The sequence below is a fragment of the Alligator mississippiensis genome, chromosome 1, assembly GCF_030867095.1.
Source record: "Alligator mississippiensis isolate rAllMis1 chromosome 1, rAllMis1, whole genome shotgun sequence".
NCBI lineage: Eukaryota > Metazoa > Chordata > Crocodylia > Alligatoridae > Alligator > Alligator mississippiensis.
In genome coordinates this window covers 158,899,866-158,914,804 of record NC_081824.1, presented here as the reverse complement: position 1 = coordinate 158,914,804, position 14,939 = coordinate 158,899,866, and the positions used below count along the sequence as shown (strand labels likewise).

The 14,939-nt window shown below is 45.6% G+C and overlaps 1 protein-coding gene across 4 annotated transcripts in view; it reads left to right on the top strand.

Moving 5' to 3' along the window:
* The window catches only part of PLD5 (phospholipase D family member 5), a 316,921-nt gene that overhangs the window by 165,714 nt on the left and 136,268 nt on the right, over window positions 1-14,939 (top strand). The window lies entirely within an intron of this gene.

The following is a 14,939-nucleotide window of genomic DNA, read 5'->3' as shown; positions in this document are numbered from 1 at the left end:
CCCCCTGGTCCCTGCTCCCCCACCCCAGTATCCCAGGGGAAAAAAACCCAAAAAACCCCCAAACTTTGGCGCACAGCGCGGAGCAAGGTGACAGCCCCAGTGGCCCTAGCCCGGGCCCTCTGCCCCCTGCTGCCCTGTGTTGCCCAGGTAGGTCTGCCAGGAGCCCCCACAGCTCCTGTTAGGTGAGCAGAGGTTTTTTAGCATTTTTTTAAGTGCCGAAGGTTGGGGTGAGGGGGCACAGCCATGGGAAGCTGATTGTGCAAGTCAGGGATGGGGCCATGCAGGGCAGCAATTGAAGGGCCTGGAGGAGCAGGCGGGTTGGGGTTGGGTGGGGCAGCCATCGGGGGGCTGCAGGAGCCAGTGGGGGATGCGGCCAGGTAGGGCAGCAATCCAGAGGGCTAGGAGAGCAAGCAGTGGTGGATCATGTGGGCCCTGCGGGGGGGCTGCAAAATACATATTCATGAATTAATGTATTCATGTATTCATGAGATCTCTGTCTCTCTCTCTCTCTGTCTCTCTCTCTCTTTAGTGGTCTTTTGTTTTAATTGTGGAGGAATATGGATTTTGGGGTATTTTACCGAGTGACTCTGGGATTTTTTTATCAGGGATTTTTCAGTTTTCCAATAGGGAACACCAGAATTCCTGCTAGGAAGGCCAGTGGCAGGACCATGCCTGCTCAGAGCTGGCACCTTGGACCCAGCCCACTGTGGCTGACCTCCTGGCCAGTTGGGGCCAGGAGGACATGCTTTGACAGTTCAAAGCAGGCCACCACACTCAGAACATCTTCCAAGCAATAGCTGCCCGGATGGACAGGTAGAGGGCACACATGGCAGTAGTGCCGCACAGAGGCCAACTATGCAGCCACAGCCCACTAGCAGCTGGCCCAGAAGGGCAGATGCTTCATCCGGGTCTGGCAGGTGCGCAGGAAGTCATAGCCAGGCAGCAGCCCCCACTGCCAGATTGCTGTAGTGGGTAGAGGGTGCAGGGAACTCTCAGGGCTGTTTCAGCAGTTCAGCTGGTACAAGGGTAATGTCTCCAGGTACCAATTGGCTGGGCCCCAGAAGCTCCTGTAGCTACTTGCCAGGGCAGCTTTTTGTACTGCTGGGGACAGCAGAGGTGCTGGCCCCAGGCTCTAGCTCTCCCTGGCTGCAGATCTGGTAGGAGCCATGCAGGATTATTTGGCCCCAAGTGACACAATTTGCTGTACAACAAAGTGCATGTTTGAGCACGTGCGCGGAGGCAAAAAGCCCCAGCTTAAATTTTCACCACTTCTGTTTGAGCTGCTACAAGTGCATGTGTTTGCATGTGTGGATGTGCCCTCTTTGTTTAATTTTAGCTCAGGAGCTCTGGCTCTTTCCCACTTGCACACTTCCAGAAAGTTTCACTCTTGGGATAGCTTTTAATTACTCTGATTTTCTACTTGGGGTATTTTCTTCATTTTTTTCATGTCATCAGTAAACTTGCTGAGGGTGCACTCCACACTATTCCACTCCATCCCAATTTATTGGGTTTTGGACCAGCCCTGCTACCACTGAAATTATGGTTATGTTCTCATTGACTTCCAGGGCTGGGACCAGGATCATTGTTTTCATGATCCAGTTTATACTCTAAATTGACACAACAAATTTAGGAGGGTGATTGTGGGTATCTCTTGGGCCTCTGTTTATAGTTTTTCATTTAATTCTGTTTATTATGTTTGGCTTTACTAAATTATACTTGCATTCAATTTTGGTTTGATAAAGTTTGGCCAGTCTCCTAGATTTTTTATAAACATTTCCTTATACAGTTACTGAACTTTCTGTGCTGCTCAAAATCAATCAAATCTTTATTGCAATATCATAATCTCTTTTTGTTTTGACATGATGGCATTTTTGTGTTCAGCCTTTAAAGATGTAAATGTTTACACATGGCCCGAAGCAGTGGAAAATCAAGTATTTTTTGTGCTTGATACCATGTCTAGAAGACAGCGCATTGACATTGGCCACCATTTGGAGTAAGTTCTGACTTTATGAAGTGCAAAGAGTGTTTTAATCTAGAAGAGGTGGGTCTGTATGTCCAAGATTTAAGTGGTGTGTCCAGCTGTTGATAGATGTCAGATTGATGTAGGTGATCTAGTAATTTAACTTTACTCTTTCTTTTGGGAAAGGAAATTTCAGGTTCCTAGTTGATGGTGCCAGTTAATCATTTTGCTTTATGCTGTGTTTTATTCAATGAGGAATAGACTAAAATCAGCAATATTTACTTGGTTTTTGAAATAAATGTACAAGTTAAATTATGATTTTCAGTTCTGTTCAGTTTTAGCCTTGTTCCCAAATGTGTGTGTGTGTGTGTTACATTTTTTAAATTTCAAAACTTTGATAACTAAAAGCATGGCATTATGGGTTTGATCCTTCAAGACTTACTTGGACAGAATAGTACCTTTCCCTAAAAACTACCCCTGTTCATTTTAGTAGCATTATTGTGCAGTACAAGAATATTTAACATGAATGATAGTTTTTGGGCTCCAAAGTAGTAGAGAAGAGATCAGTGCCTTGCAAGACTGGTCTTTGTGCCCTGATTGTAATCCAATAAAATGCTTAAGCATGTTAGAAAGTCCAGCCAAGACAGAGGAATATTTAAGTATTTAAGTTAAACGTGTGTTTTATTTAAGATCTTTCTGGATTGAGGCAAACAACAGTAGGAGTTTTACTGGTAGTAAATTTACTGGTAGTAACAAAGGAACTACTATTAGACTTCAATCATTTGCATTTAGTTTTCAGTGCATTTTAGGTTTAAGTTAATATTTTTAACCTTCATATATGGTTGGGTGTAGTGTCAAAACAGTTGTAGGCAATGCAGACCTAACTTCTAATTAGGTTCAGATTTACCTCTGTAAGACTGTTTTTCGACACAGGAAGTAAAATAGACTTGATGGCCAAAATGACATTGCAACTATGATAATTTTTCTTCTCTCTTGGATGTGCTTTCACCATAGAAAGTCTTTGGAAAAACTTGCATCTGAAATGTAGGTTGGTACACATTACTTTATCAATTAAAATACTTGTAAATGATTTCAAATTAAAAATTGCACTTTTTATAAAACTATTCTTTTGTATCAAGAGCTTCATTTGAAAAGAATGATCATATGACTATGGGATGTTACTCAAATATTACATTGTTTATCATGTAATAGAAAAATGAACCAGACTTATGATGGAATCATAGCTAACAGGAACTTTTCTTCTTTTTAAATTTAAACCACGGTCAAAGAGCTGCTAGGTAAAAAGCTGCTTCAATAGCTGCTGTTTAGTCACAAAAGCTTCATGGGCTTGTCAGGGATTCCAAGAGAGAAGTTGTAGGTGTTTCAAAGCTGACTAAAATCATTACTTTTCTAAGGCATGGAGTAGGAGGTTTATGTCATCAGCTGCTGCAAGATAGTGTAATACCATTGAAGTCCTGAATGAATATAATTTTTATGCTAAACTGAGACTAGGGACCTTAACATCTGCCAAACATGGGGTGGCCATGACATTCCCCAGGAGGCTCTGTGACTGTGCCCCATCCACCCCGGGGTCACCTTTCTGTCTCTCCTGCCATGCCTTGATGGAAATAGTTGGGAGGCTGCCCACAGGCCTTTACATGGCTCGGTTCCAGTGAACCCCTGGCAGCCTCTGCCTGTGCCCAGGCCCCTTGCTAGGCCTCACTCCATAACTGTGCCCCCGGATAGAACCTCAAGCCTTAAGGGCTAGTTGTGTGGCTCCAAATCCTTCCCTACACCACACCCCATGCCTTGTAGAAGGGATCCTTACAGGTGTTCTATAAATTGCTGATGCAGCTCCACACTGGGTCTTCCGACTCCTCAGCCTTTCTCAGCCCCACTCCAGGCCTCAAACCTCTCGGGCTTTCTCTGTAGCCCCTTCCTGAGCTGCCAGACCTCTTGGTCTCTCTCATGGCCTCACTCAGGTTGCCAAACCCCTCAGTTTCTCCTCTGGCAGCTCAGACCCCTTGGTCTCACTCAGCCACTCACTTGTGTACCAGGCCCTTCGGTGTCTCTCCCAGCCCCTCTCCAGGCTGTCAGCTCCTTTGATTTCCTGGCTGCTCTCCAGGCCCACAGACCCATCCAGTCCTGCAGTCTACTCTCCACACCTCACTGGGCTGCACTGTACTCTCCAGCCCCTCACTGGGTCACTGGACCCACATGTTCCCTGGTCTTCCCTTCTAAGTGCTTTTCTGTTGGAGTGTGCTCCCCTAGCTTTCCTCCTCCATGGGGTAACTCACAAACCAGTGGAAGCAGAGGATTTCCAGTTCCCCACTCTTGCCTTTCCCTGGAGTGGCTTTTCAGAGAAGATTCACAGAAGGTTAGGGCTGGAAGGGACCTCATGAGATCATCGGGTCCAGCCCCCCTGCTCCGGGCAGGAAAGACTGCTGGGGTCTAATAACTCCAGCAAGGTGCACATCCAGTTTCCTTTTGAAGATCTCCAGGATAGGTGCCTGGCACCCTTGCTGGGAGTCTATTCCAGAGTCTGGTCACATGAACCATGAAGAAGTTTCTCCTTATATTCAGTCTGAAACCTTCTTTTAGGAGTTTGACCATTTCTCTTGATTTTCCCTTGGGGCACTTTGGTGAATAGCTGGTTGCCTAGCCCCTGATGCTCACCCCTGATATATTTGTAAGCTGCCACCAAATCTCTTCAAAGTCTTCTCTCTTCTAGGCTGAGCAGTCCCATATCTGTCAGCCTTTCCTGCCACAGGCAACTCCACCATGCTAACTGACTCCAGTAGGATTCAGTTTTAGCTCTTACCCAGGTCTACCTGGATTTTGCTCATCCCCCTCTGGGCTCCGTTAAATGTCCAACACCCCTCCTGGGCTGCTAACCACCAGGCCCCCTGACCCTGGCTCCATCTCCCACATAAGTCCTCTATCTCTGGCACCCAGCTCACTCTTGTATCCCTCCCAACCATCATCATCTTGGGCTGCACACTGCCTGACCCCCTCCCTCTTGACTGTGGCCCCACAAGCACCTTTGTGCCTCTTCTAGGTCTTGTCCCTGCCTCCAGGCCAGTTGAAACTCCAGGCTCTCAGTTCTGACAGTCTCCGCTGTGGGATATTTTGCCCTTTGGCCCCTCCTGCCCCCGGCTCCCACACAGGCCAACCAAAGTTCCCAAGGTCAGTCCTTCAACTGCAAGCCCTTTCCTCTCTATGGGTCTGTCCTGTTGGGTCCTACATAGATCACTTTCTCCTCTCTGCAGGTTTGGAGCCCTCAGTAGGTCTTTCTACACAGCCCCTTTCTTCTTTGGGCACATCCAGATCCCTCAATTGGCCTACCAAGTCTCATCTTCACTCCTCTGGATTGCATGGTCTCTCACTAGGTCCCTGTACACTCGGCCTCTCTTTCCTTAGACTTGCCTGGCTTCCCAACAGGGCCCAGGCATTCACTCCGTCTCTTAGGGCTCACCTTGCCCTTCGACAGGCCCACAGGCTCTCAGCCCTTCTTGCAGGGCTCTGGACTCCCACACTGGGTCCCCAGAAACCTCCTCCATCCCCTTAGTTCCTACCCAAACCTTCAGATATTTCAAATGTTATCCTCCACACTGGCATTCAGGAGCTGCAGCTTTCTTCCTTGGTGATGATGTTCCTTCACCAGCTCCAAAGATATTACTGCCAGCCCTTCTCTCAGGGTCTGGGCTTATACCCTGTCTTAAGCCCAGCCCTTCTCCAATCAGGTGACTCCCTTGCAATCAGGTCACTCCCTTGATCAGGCCTAGCATCACCTGCCAACCCCCTGGGTCAGCTGACTACAAATAGCCCTGACCCTCACCTACTAGTGGCTCAACAGGCTGCCTGACCTCTTAAAGGAGCAGGTGCATCCAGTGCCCGGCCATACCTGGTAATGGTTGGGTTGTAATTATGCAAGGTTAAATGCATAGAGATGACAGCAGGGTATTTGGGATTAAAAAGTATGGCTGACTGGGATCAGGTGGAATAAGCTTATCTCTGGAATTTTGCTTCAGGAGCAAAATTATGGGAATTAAATAAAAATACATAAATATGGAGAAGCTAACAGGAGAGAGTGTAACACTGGGTTGACACTGAGTTGTAGGCAGCCAAGGTTGGGGTTGACTTGGGTTTTAAAAAGCTGATTGGGGTCAGGTGGGGTGCGTTGATCTCTGGAATGGGCCAAGGTCACAAGCCAGGAGGTCAGTCTGTGAGCTAGGACTCAAGGTAAGCTATGTTTGGGACCTGAGGTTCGGGCAGGGCATGAAGCGAGAGGGCAAGCTAAGTCAGGAAGCTGGCAAGTCAGGGAGAGAGCAGAGTCTAGGGGTAAGCTGAGTCAAGAGGCCATATATCAGGCAGAACACAGAGTTGGGGGACAAGCTGAGTCAAGAAGCCAAGAGGTCCAACAGAGAACAGGCAGAGGCACAAGCTACAAGGAACAAGGCAGTCTGTTGTCCAAACACTTCTTCCAAGTCAGGGGTTTATATGGAAGGAAGAGAGTTGTCAGCTGACCCTGGCCAGCCCCTCCTGAGGCAGGGCGTAGTTTGTTGGCCAGGTCTGGATGGAGGTTTCTGGCCACCTACATCCAGTCTGAATTGTCAGCTGGAGAGGTGGTTGACTGAGATGAATGGTTGATACTGGCAAGTTGAGATCCTGGGAAAAAAGATGTAATTTTATTTTTATTCCAGCTAATATAAATGAAAATTGTTACAGATAGGGGCTGAGTTAGACAGTAGCTGAATGGAAGTTACTAGCTTAAAATTACCTTAAGTACCTTAAGTTCCCTTCTAAATAAGAGCCTCTGACTATAAGTTAGTTTCATAGATATTTAAGGTATAATGTGGGTGTGTCAGGGCACCTTCAGTGCCTGCCACTTTAAGGTTTCTAGTTGGCAGTGGAGTAGCCGGCAGGTGGGTGCTAGCCTCATCAAGGCTAGCACATGACCCTAGAAGAACCCTGGGATTGCCTGAGGGGATGGCAGCTTCCATTTTAACCCAGGCCCTCAGAGAGAGAGAGGCAGCAGTCTGAGCTGAGCAGCCAAGGAGGCAACACCAGGCTGAACTGCTCCTAGAACACCTTGGAACAGGAGCTATGGTTGGTGGTTTGGAGGCTCCTGGTCTTGAGTATGACCTAAAACTGCACCCTGCTGGGGAAGGGTGGCTTCGTGGGATTCCCTGTGGTGGGGGAGTCCCTAAGAAATACCAGGCAGTTACCCGGCATTTGGAATTGGCAGAAGTCATTGCAGGACCCCTGGCACAGCTTTACGAACACTCATGGTGCTGTGGCAAGGTGCCAGAGGACTGGAAAAGGCCCAATGTGGTCCTCATTTTCAAAAAGGGAGGAAAGATGACCCAGGAAACTATAGGCCCGTTAGTCATACCTTGGTCCTGGGGAAGCTCTTTGAGAAAATTATCCAGGATCACATCTGCGAGGAACCAGCAGGGGAGATTATGTTTAGAGGCATGGGTTCATTAGAGGCAGGTCCTGTCAGACCAGCCTGGTGGCCTTCTATGACCAGGTCACAAAAGTCTTGGATGCAGGTGTCACAGTGGATGTAGTCTTTCTGGACTTTAGGAAGGCCTTCGACACTGTCTCACCCCATCCTCATTAAAAAATTAGGTGACTGTGGTGTCAACGCCTACACAGTCAGATGAGTTGCAAATTGGCTGGAGGGCCGAACCCAGAGAGTGGTGGTGGATGGGTCATTTTCGACCTGGAGGGATGTGGGCAGTGGGGTTCCCTAGGTCTCTGTCCTCGGGCCCACACTGTTCAATATCTTCATCAGTGACTTGGACGAGGGGGTGAAAAGCACCTTGTTCAAGTTCGCAGATGACACTAAGATGTGGGGAGAAGTGAGCATGCTAGAAGAGAGGGACAGGCTACAACTAGATCTGGACAGGTTACAGAGGTGGGCGGATGAGAACAGGATGGGTTTCAGCACTGACAAGTGCAAGGTACTGCACCTGGGTAGGAAAAACCAGCAGCATACCTACAGGTTGGGGAACTCCCTTCTTGTCAGCACAGAGGCAGAAAAGGATCTTGGTGTCATTATTGATTCCAAGATAAGCATGGGCCGACAGTGTGGGGATGCAGTCAGGAAGGTAACTGCACCTTGTTATGCATCCATAGATGCATCACAAGTAGGTCCAAGGAGGTGATCCTCCCCGTCTATGCAACGTTGATCAGGCTGCAGTTGGAGTACTGTGTCCAGTTCTGGGTGCCGCACTTCAGGAGGGATGTGGACAACATGGAAAAGGTCCAGAGGAGGGCCACTCGCACGATCAGGGGGCAACAGAGTAGGCCCTATGAGGAGAGACTACGGGACCTGAACCTGTTCAGCCTACACAAAAGAAGGCTGAGAGGGGATCTGGTGGCCACCTACAAACTTGCCTAGGAGGATCAGCAGGCAATGGGAGAGTCCCTGTTCCCCCAAGCATACCAGGAGTTACAAGGAATAATGGCCATAAGCTAACTAAGAGTAGGTTCAGGCTAGACATCAGGAGGCACTACTTCACAGTCAGGGCGGCTAGGAGCTGGAATCAACTTCCTAGGGAAGTGGTGCTTGCCCCTACCCTGGGGATCTTCAAAAGGAAGCTGGATAATCATCTAGGTGGGGTTGTTTGACCCCAGCATCCTTTCCTGCCATGGCAGGGGGTAGGACTTGATGATCTGCTCATGTCCCTTCCAACCCTACCAACTGTGAAACTATGAAACTATGAAACCTTCCCGGTTGAGGGCGGTAAAGATAAGTGACCCTAGTGAGGGGCAGAATTACTGAATTGTGAATTGGGATACTGGATGTGATAATACTTAAAGACTTGATGTGACAATGTAGAATTACTGGATGTGAGAATCAGTATCAGCGAGGCGTGAGACATGTGTAAGGGAAGGTTGGAGCATGGATCAAGGCCCTTGGCATTAGGAAGGCAAACAGTGGGCAGCCTTCTGTCTTAGAAAGAGCAATCATATTACTTTTCATGAAGTCATGGCAGGAGAGTGAGGCAGAGGTTTAGCCCTGAACAGGTAGCTAGCCAGCACTGAGACACAACCCTAAAGGCCAGCCTGTTTTACTGGGCTACAGAATTTCACCATTACACCAGTAATTGTCTTTAGTTAAGCACCTTTCAGAAGGGATCTAGTCTTAATTTGAAAACATCAAGAGATAGGAGCTAACAGGAGAGGAGATAATGATATACGTCTGTAAAGAACTTATGCACTTTTGGATAATTTAAATAAAAAATTATGATATGCCTGCTGACCTTTTGCTTCATGGAAATCAGTCTGTGTGATATTGTTCTGTCAAGAAGAAAACAAAGCAGCTTTAAGGATTAAAAATTAAACTATCATGTCTCTCCACTATTAAAAAATGAATGTTCAGGGATTGAAGAGGGAGCCTAGAGGCCCAGTGATAACTTTCAGCAGGAAGATTTATATTTAACACTAGAAATCTGAAGATTTCAGCATTCACTGAAGATCTAATTAAAAGTTTGGGATGAAGTATAGTCTGTTCAGCTCCATGGACTTTTATCTCTGGAGATCAAAGCCTTCACGAACAAAATTCAAGAAGCAGACAGGCAAATGACTGCCAAAAGCATCTGTAGAAGAAAAAATCCCCTCAAAACGTCTGAGAATCTTCATATAGCTTCTACACAAGCTGTCAAGTTGATGCTAATAATACAGCTTCCTTTATACTATATTTTGAGTCTATATATAATTTAAATTCATTGTCTATTGCATCCAAATTTACTTTTAAACATTGTGTTGCATCGTGAATTAAATTGTAAAATGTATTTTTTTTAAAGCATCATACTGGATAAGCTAGTTTTAATTCCTTTGAGATCAAATATCTTTTTAGGTAACATTGTACTTCATTTTAATTTGTCCTGTATACTATATTTACTGTTTAACTATTCAGATACACAGTGTATATTTGTTTTTAGGTGTCACATCTCCTACATATTATTTGCCTCCTACATATTATTTGCATCTTTCCATTTATATATAGAAATCGTTGCTCTTTACATTAAACATAAAATGATAACATCAAGACTATTAAAAGGTGGACTAGATTGTAGATAGAGATTCAGGGCCCAATCTGATGATAGTGTTTACTGAGATGTAGTTAGGTGGTTAATCTGAAGTCAAGTAAAAGGCAGGGTGGATTTGTAACTTATAGACTAACCAAAGGATGGAGGTATAGATACAGATATATAGATATAGATATCTCCATCCTTTGGTTAGTCTACCCTGCCTTTTACTTTACTTCAGATATATATAGATATATATAGATATAGATATCTGTCTGTCGATCTATCGATAGATAGATAGATAGATAGATCTAGATAGATCTAGATAGATAGATAGATATAGCTATCTATCTATCTATCTCACAGCATCTGCTGAAGTGAGCTTCAGCTAATAAAAGCTTATGAGATAGATAGATCTGTGTGTGTGTGTGTGTGTGTGTGTATATATATGTAAATATATATATATGTATATATATATATGAGTGAGATAGATCTGATGTGCCCTGGTGGCGCATGCACCATGAGCGGCACATACACCATGAGAAAGCCATGAGATAGAGGCAGGCTAGCCTGGCTGCACCTCTTGTCACTGTGTGCAGCTCTGGCCAGAGCCATACAACATGCAGCAGCCCCATGAGTACTCCAAAGGCCCCTGCCTTCTTCTGCTGCCACTGGTAGTGGGGGCTGTGTGCCATGGTAGGGAGTGTATTTTCTACATATATATATACAGAATCATAAGCTTTTGTGAGCTGAAGCTCACTTCATCAAATGCTGTGAAAGGATGTGCAAAAAGCAGAGTATAAGGAGAGAGAATATCTGAGTTACAAATACTTTTGCAGTTCAGTGGGTGAGCCAAACCCAAGCTACTAGTTAATTATATTCCATTTTTTTATTTGCTGAAACAACATTGATAGCAAGAGGTCTAGGTCAAAAATGTTTTAAGGTCATGTTTGTTTTAAGGTCATGTTTGATGACTTCAGTCATAAAGAACTCAGAATTCTTAAAAAGCCTGAACTAGGAGAGAACCAGATGTTCACCAGTTTATGGCAATATCATGTGGATTGAGAGAGACTTTAGACTAGGGTTGGGTAATTATGTCAGTGAGAGGGCCACTTAATGAATTTTGGCAAGCTGTCAAGAGGTGCAAGGGTACCCCTGCCCTTTGACAGGTGCCCCACCCTTTGATCTCTATCTTGGAACCAGAATTTCTGCCCCTAACCCGTCACCTTTGCCACCGGAAGTCCCTTCCCTTGCCCCCAGAAGTACTCATTTCTCAGAGGGAGTTGTTGCCATTTGAACCTGAAAAAATAAATCCTATACTAAAAGTAAAAAAATTACTATAACATATTATAATTTTATTACAAAAAATATTTTTGTCATGACTTTTGTTTGTGTACTATATATAGAGGTGATTACATAATAGGTCAAAATAAAGTTGTACTCTTGTATTTTGTGTGTGGGTTGTGGTTGGGGTGGCTGTGTGTGTGTGGTGTGAGTGGTATGTGTGTACATGTGGGGTTTGTGAGAAGGTGTGGCTGTGTGGGAGGGGCATAGGGTATGTAGTGGGGTGTGTGTATATGTGGGGGGTTGTGGAGGAAGGGTATGGGTGTGTGGGTTGTGAGGCAGGATGGGGGGCTGTGAGGACACTCCCCCCATGTTGCACAGCCCCTGCCAGCAGCAGCAGCAGGCAGTGGGTGCTTGAGGTGCTCATGGCCCACACAGGTGCTGTGGCGTCCGCCAGAGTTGACCATGGTGACAAGGAGCACACTGGAGCTGGCTGCCTTTCACACTCTCTGCCACCATGGAAGCAGGGAACGGGGATCTCTGCCCCTTTCAGCAAAGTCCTGAAACCTGCACATGGTGGGAAAGGCAGCCAGCTCCAGCATGCAGGGCTTTCCTTGGTGGTGCATGAGTGCTGGGAGCTGCACATGCACTGCGAGCAACCTGCTAGCCTGGCTGCATTCTTGTCACTTTGTGGCAACCCCATGAATGCCCCAAGGGCCCCCACCTGCTGCTGCTGCTGCTTCCACTGGTAGCGGGGGCTGTGTGCCATGGGAGGGAGTGTGTGGGGAGTCAACACCCCCCCACACCCTCCCTAACACCCACACCTTGCCCACCTGCCTCGCCGGCAGGCATGAGCTCAGTGCTCTTGCCAACCCCAGATCCATGCTCCCCACCCAGCTGCAGCTCCCCCTGCCACAGCTCCCCCTGCCCTGACGCTTCCCTACCTGCTGCCCAGAGCAAGTGCTGTGGCAGGGAGACAAAGAGGAATTGCTGGACACTGGGGAAGCTGAGCTGGTCCCCCAGCGGCTGCAGCAGCAGCAGCCCTGCCCAGAAGCTGCATGCAGGCTAGACCGGACCCTTCTATGCACCAGGATGGGAGCAAAGTGTGTGGGCTAGGTGGGGGTACAATTAGTTGGTGGGCACCTGTGGGCTGGATGGAATTGCCTGGTGGATCAGATCCGGCCCATGGGCCACATTTTGCCCACCCCTGCTTTAGACAAGCTAGACTAGTCAAATCAGTTAATTACTTTGAAAAACAATGATGACAGCTTAGAACAATTAGTAAAACTTGCCTTTCATATTCATGTATTTACTATTTATAAAACATTCAACCAATTCAGCTGTAAACCTTTTTTTGTACACTGAAGGGACAAGCGTAGCCTATGTGCATTTGCAGTACCCAGGCCCTCATTCCAGTCCAGTTAATCCCAGTGTAATTGAAAAATGCATGCTAAATCACTCAAAGGCAGTTCTTGTAATGCGTATACACAATAAAATCCTGCAAATGGAATGGACAGTTTGCCAACTCCTGTTGATTGCACCAATTTAAGTATGCTGCCTGGTTCCTGCTGAAAAAGCATGGCTTGACTATTCACATCTTCTCAAGGGTGGGTATTGTGTTATGGGGAGTAATATCAGTTCTGTGATCCAATCCTTGAGACTGAAATACTGTCTTCTTATTCAGTCAAACACAAATGAATGTTAGTTCCTCTGTAGCTTTATAACTTCTCTAAAGCAGTTCTAAATGTTTTCAGACTTTTTAGAATCGAGGCACTCCTTGATAAATTCAAGGCATTGCTCAGTAGACTAGAGGCACCACTTGGAAAATGCCAGTTCTTAGTTTTCACTCTTTTTTTTTACTACAGAAAAATAAAAGAGCAATACTTCTGTTGCAGATAAATCAGAGAGATCATGACAGGTCGGAATGTTTTAACCTTATGGATTTCTGTTTGAAAACTCTGGGTTTATCTTGTGAATCATGTCAACAGGGCTGACATTGTGAGGTACCATGTGACACCCTTGAAAGGATCTCAAGGCATCCTGGTTGAGAATTACTCTTCTAATCCCACACCATTCTATCATGCACAGCCACCTGCATACCTCTTTGATTCCTGCTGCACCCAACATCTAACATTCAGAATTGCAGAACAAAGAATAGCTTGCTTGGTGGAATGTCAAGGCCATTTAAAAGAAGAGAGAGTAATTAACTCCTGTGTAATGAAGAGTTTAGAAGGGATTACCAGTAGGTAGATTTCAATGAGCCATGAAGTCAATTGACTCCCTCAATGCTGCCTGACTAGAAGCATTGCTGCCACTGCTAGGCAGTTGGTTTTGGGTGGAGAAGAAAAGGGTGTAAGTTCACCAGTGCACTCCCTCTCCTGGATCCATCCCTGTCCAGGATGATGGGAGCAGATTTGCACTTAGGACTTAATGAAATCTCAGTTGAGTTCCTATAGACTTCCTCTCAGATGAGCAAATCATTTGATTTTGCTGTACCTGATTTCCCTGTTTGTAGCTTCCATAGAGAGACTTCACTACTTCATTAAGAAATTGTTGGAATAAATCCATTAGGGCCCCATTCTCATTTTTTTCACTGAAGACCAGAACTTACTGTACCTATTCAGTGTGTAAGTGGACTTAGGTATATAAGTGCAATGTCTCTGCGCCCTCAAGTCCCTGAAAAACAGTTTATGGAAAAGTGGGCATGTCCTCCTCTTTCTTCTGGCTTTTTTGTGACTCAGCCTTAAGAATAAGGTGATGGTGTGTTAAAAATCAGACAAGGTTCTTTGGGTAAATGTGATATCTTTTATTAGACCAACACAGCTACAACCAACATCTCTTAAAATCAGATGCATTCATGGATTTTCAGGGACTTAAACAGGGTAGAACAGAATCACACTTAGATGCCTGATAGGTAGGATAGGATCTGGCCATAAGACTCCTTTTTTCTACCAGAGCACTATGAAGTGGAAATAAACTATATTCACATTGTTAGAATTGTGTAAAGTGGCATTACTGGAAATGAGAAATGAGAAAAAATGTTTATGAGGCACTTGAGTACCATGACAGTGACAGATGTGTAAGTTCTAAGATAGATCTGTACCATGCTGAATCTTTTACATCTATTATTTTTGTGATTCATAATAGATGTATTCATTGATGCATATTGTGGGCTCAAATCTGACATAAAATATGCATCTGCAGCTCTTTTGACAGCAGTTGGAGTTTAACCTATTTGACTGTGAAAAGAACTGAGTGATTTGTTAGTTTAAACAGAGATGCTTAGTAACTGCAGAGTAGGACTTTACTTGCCACAATTAGCAATTTGGTGAGGTCAGACAATGAAGCAGCATGCAAACAAATTCTTTCTCCCTCTAGACAGGAAACAACATGTATTGAACCATAGGTTAGAGCAGATACCTTGTATAACTTGAACCTTGGATAGCTTGGATGTGTCAGGAAGTATATGGAAAGCTGTTTCAAGGGGCTTTCCAGAAAGAATTAGAATGCAAAAAGGGGAAGGGTCAAGATATCATTTTCCTTTGGTTTCTCTGCTGCTCAGCGCCTCATGTGAGCAACCAGGAGCAGGGAGCATGACTGAGAGGAGAAGCTGGGAGTGGGTGGTTACTAGTGCAAGCCTAGAAGCTACTCCA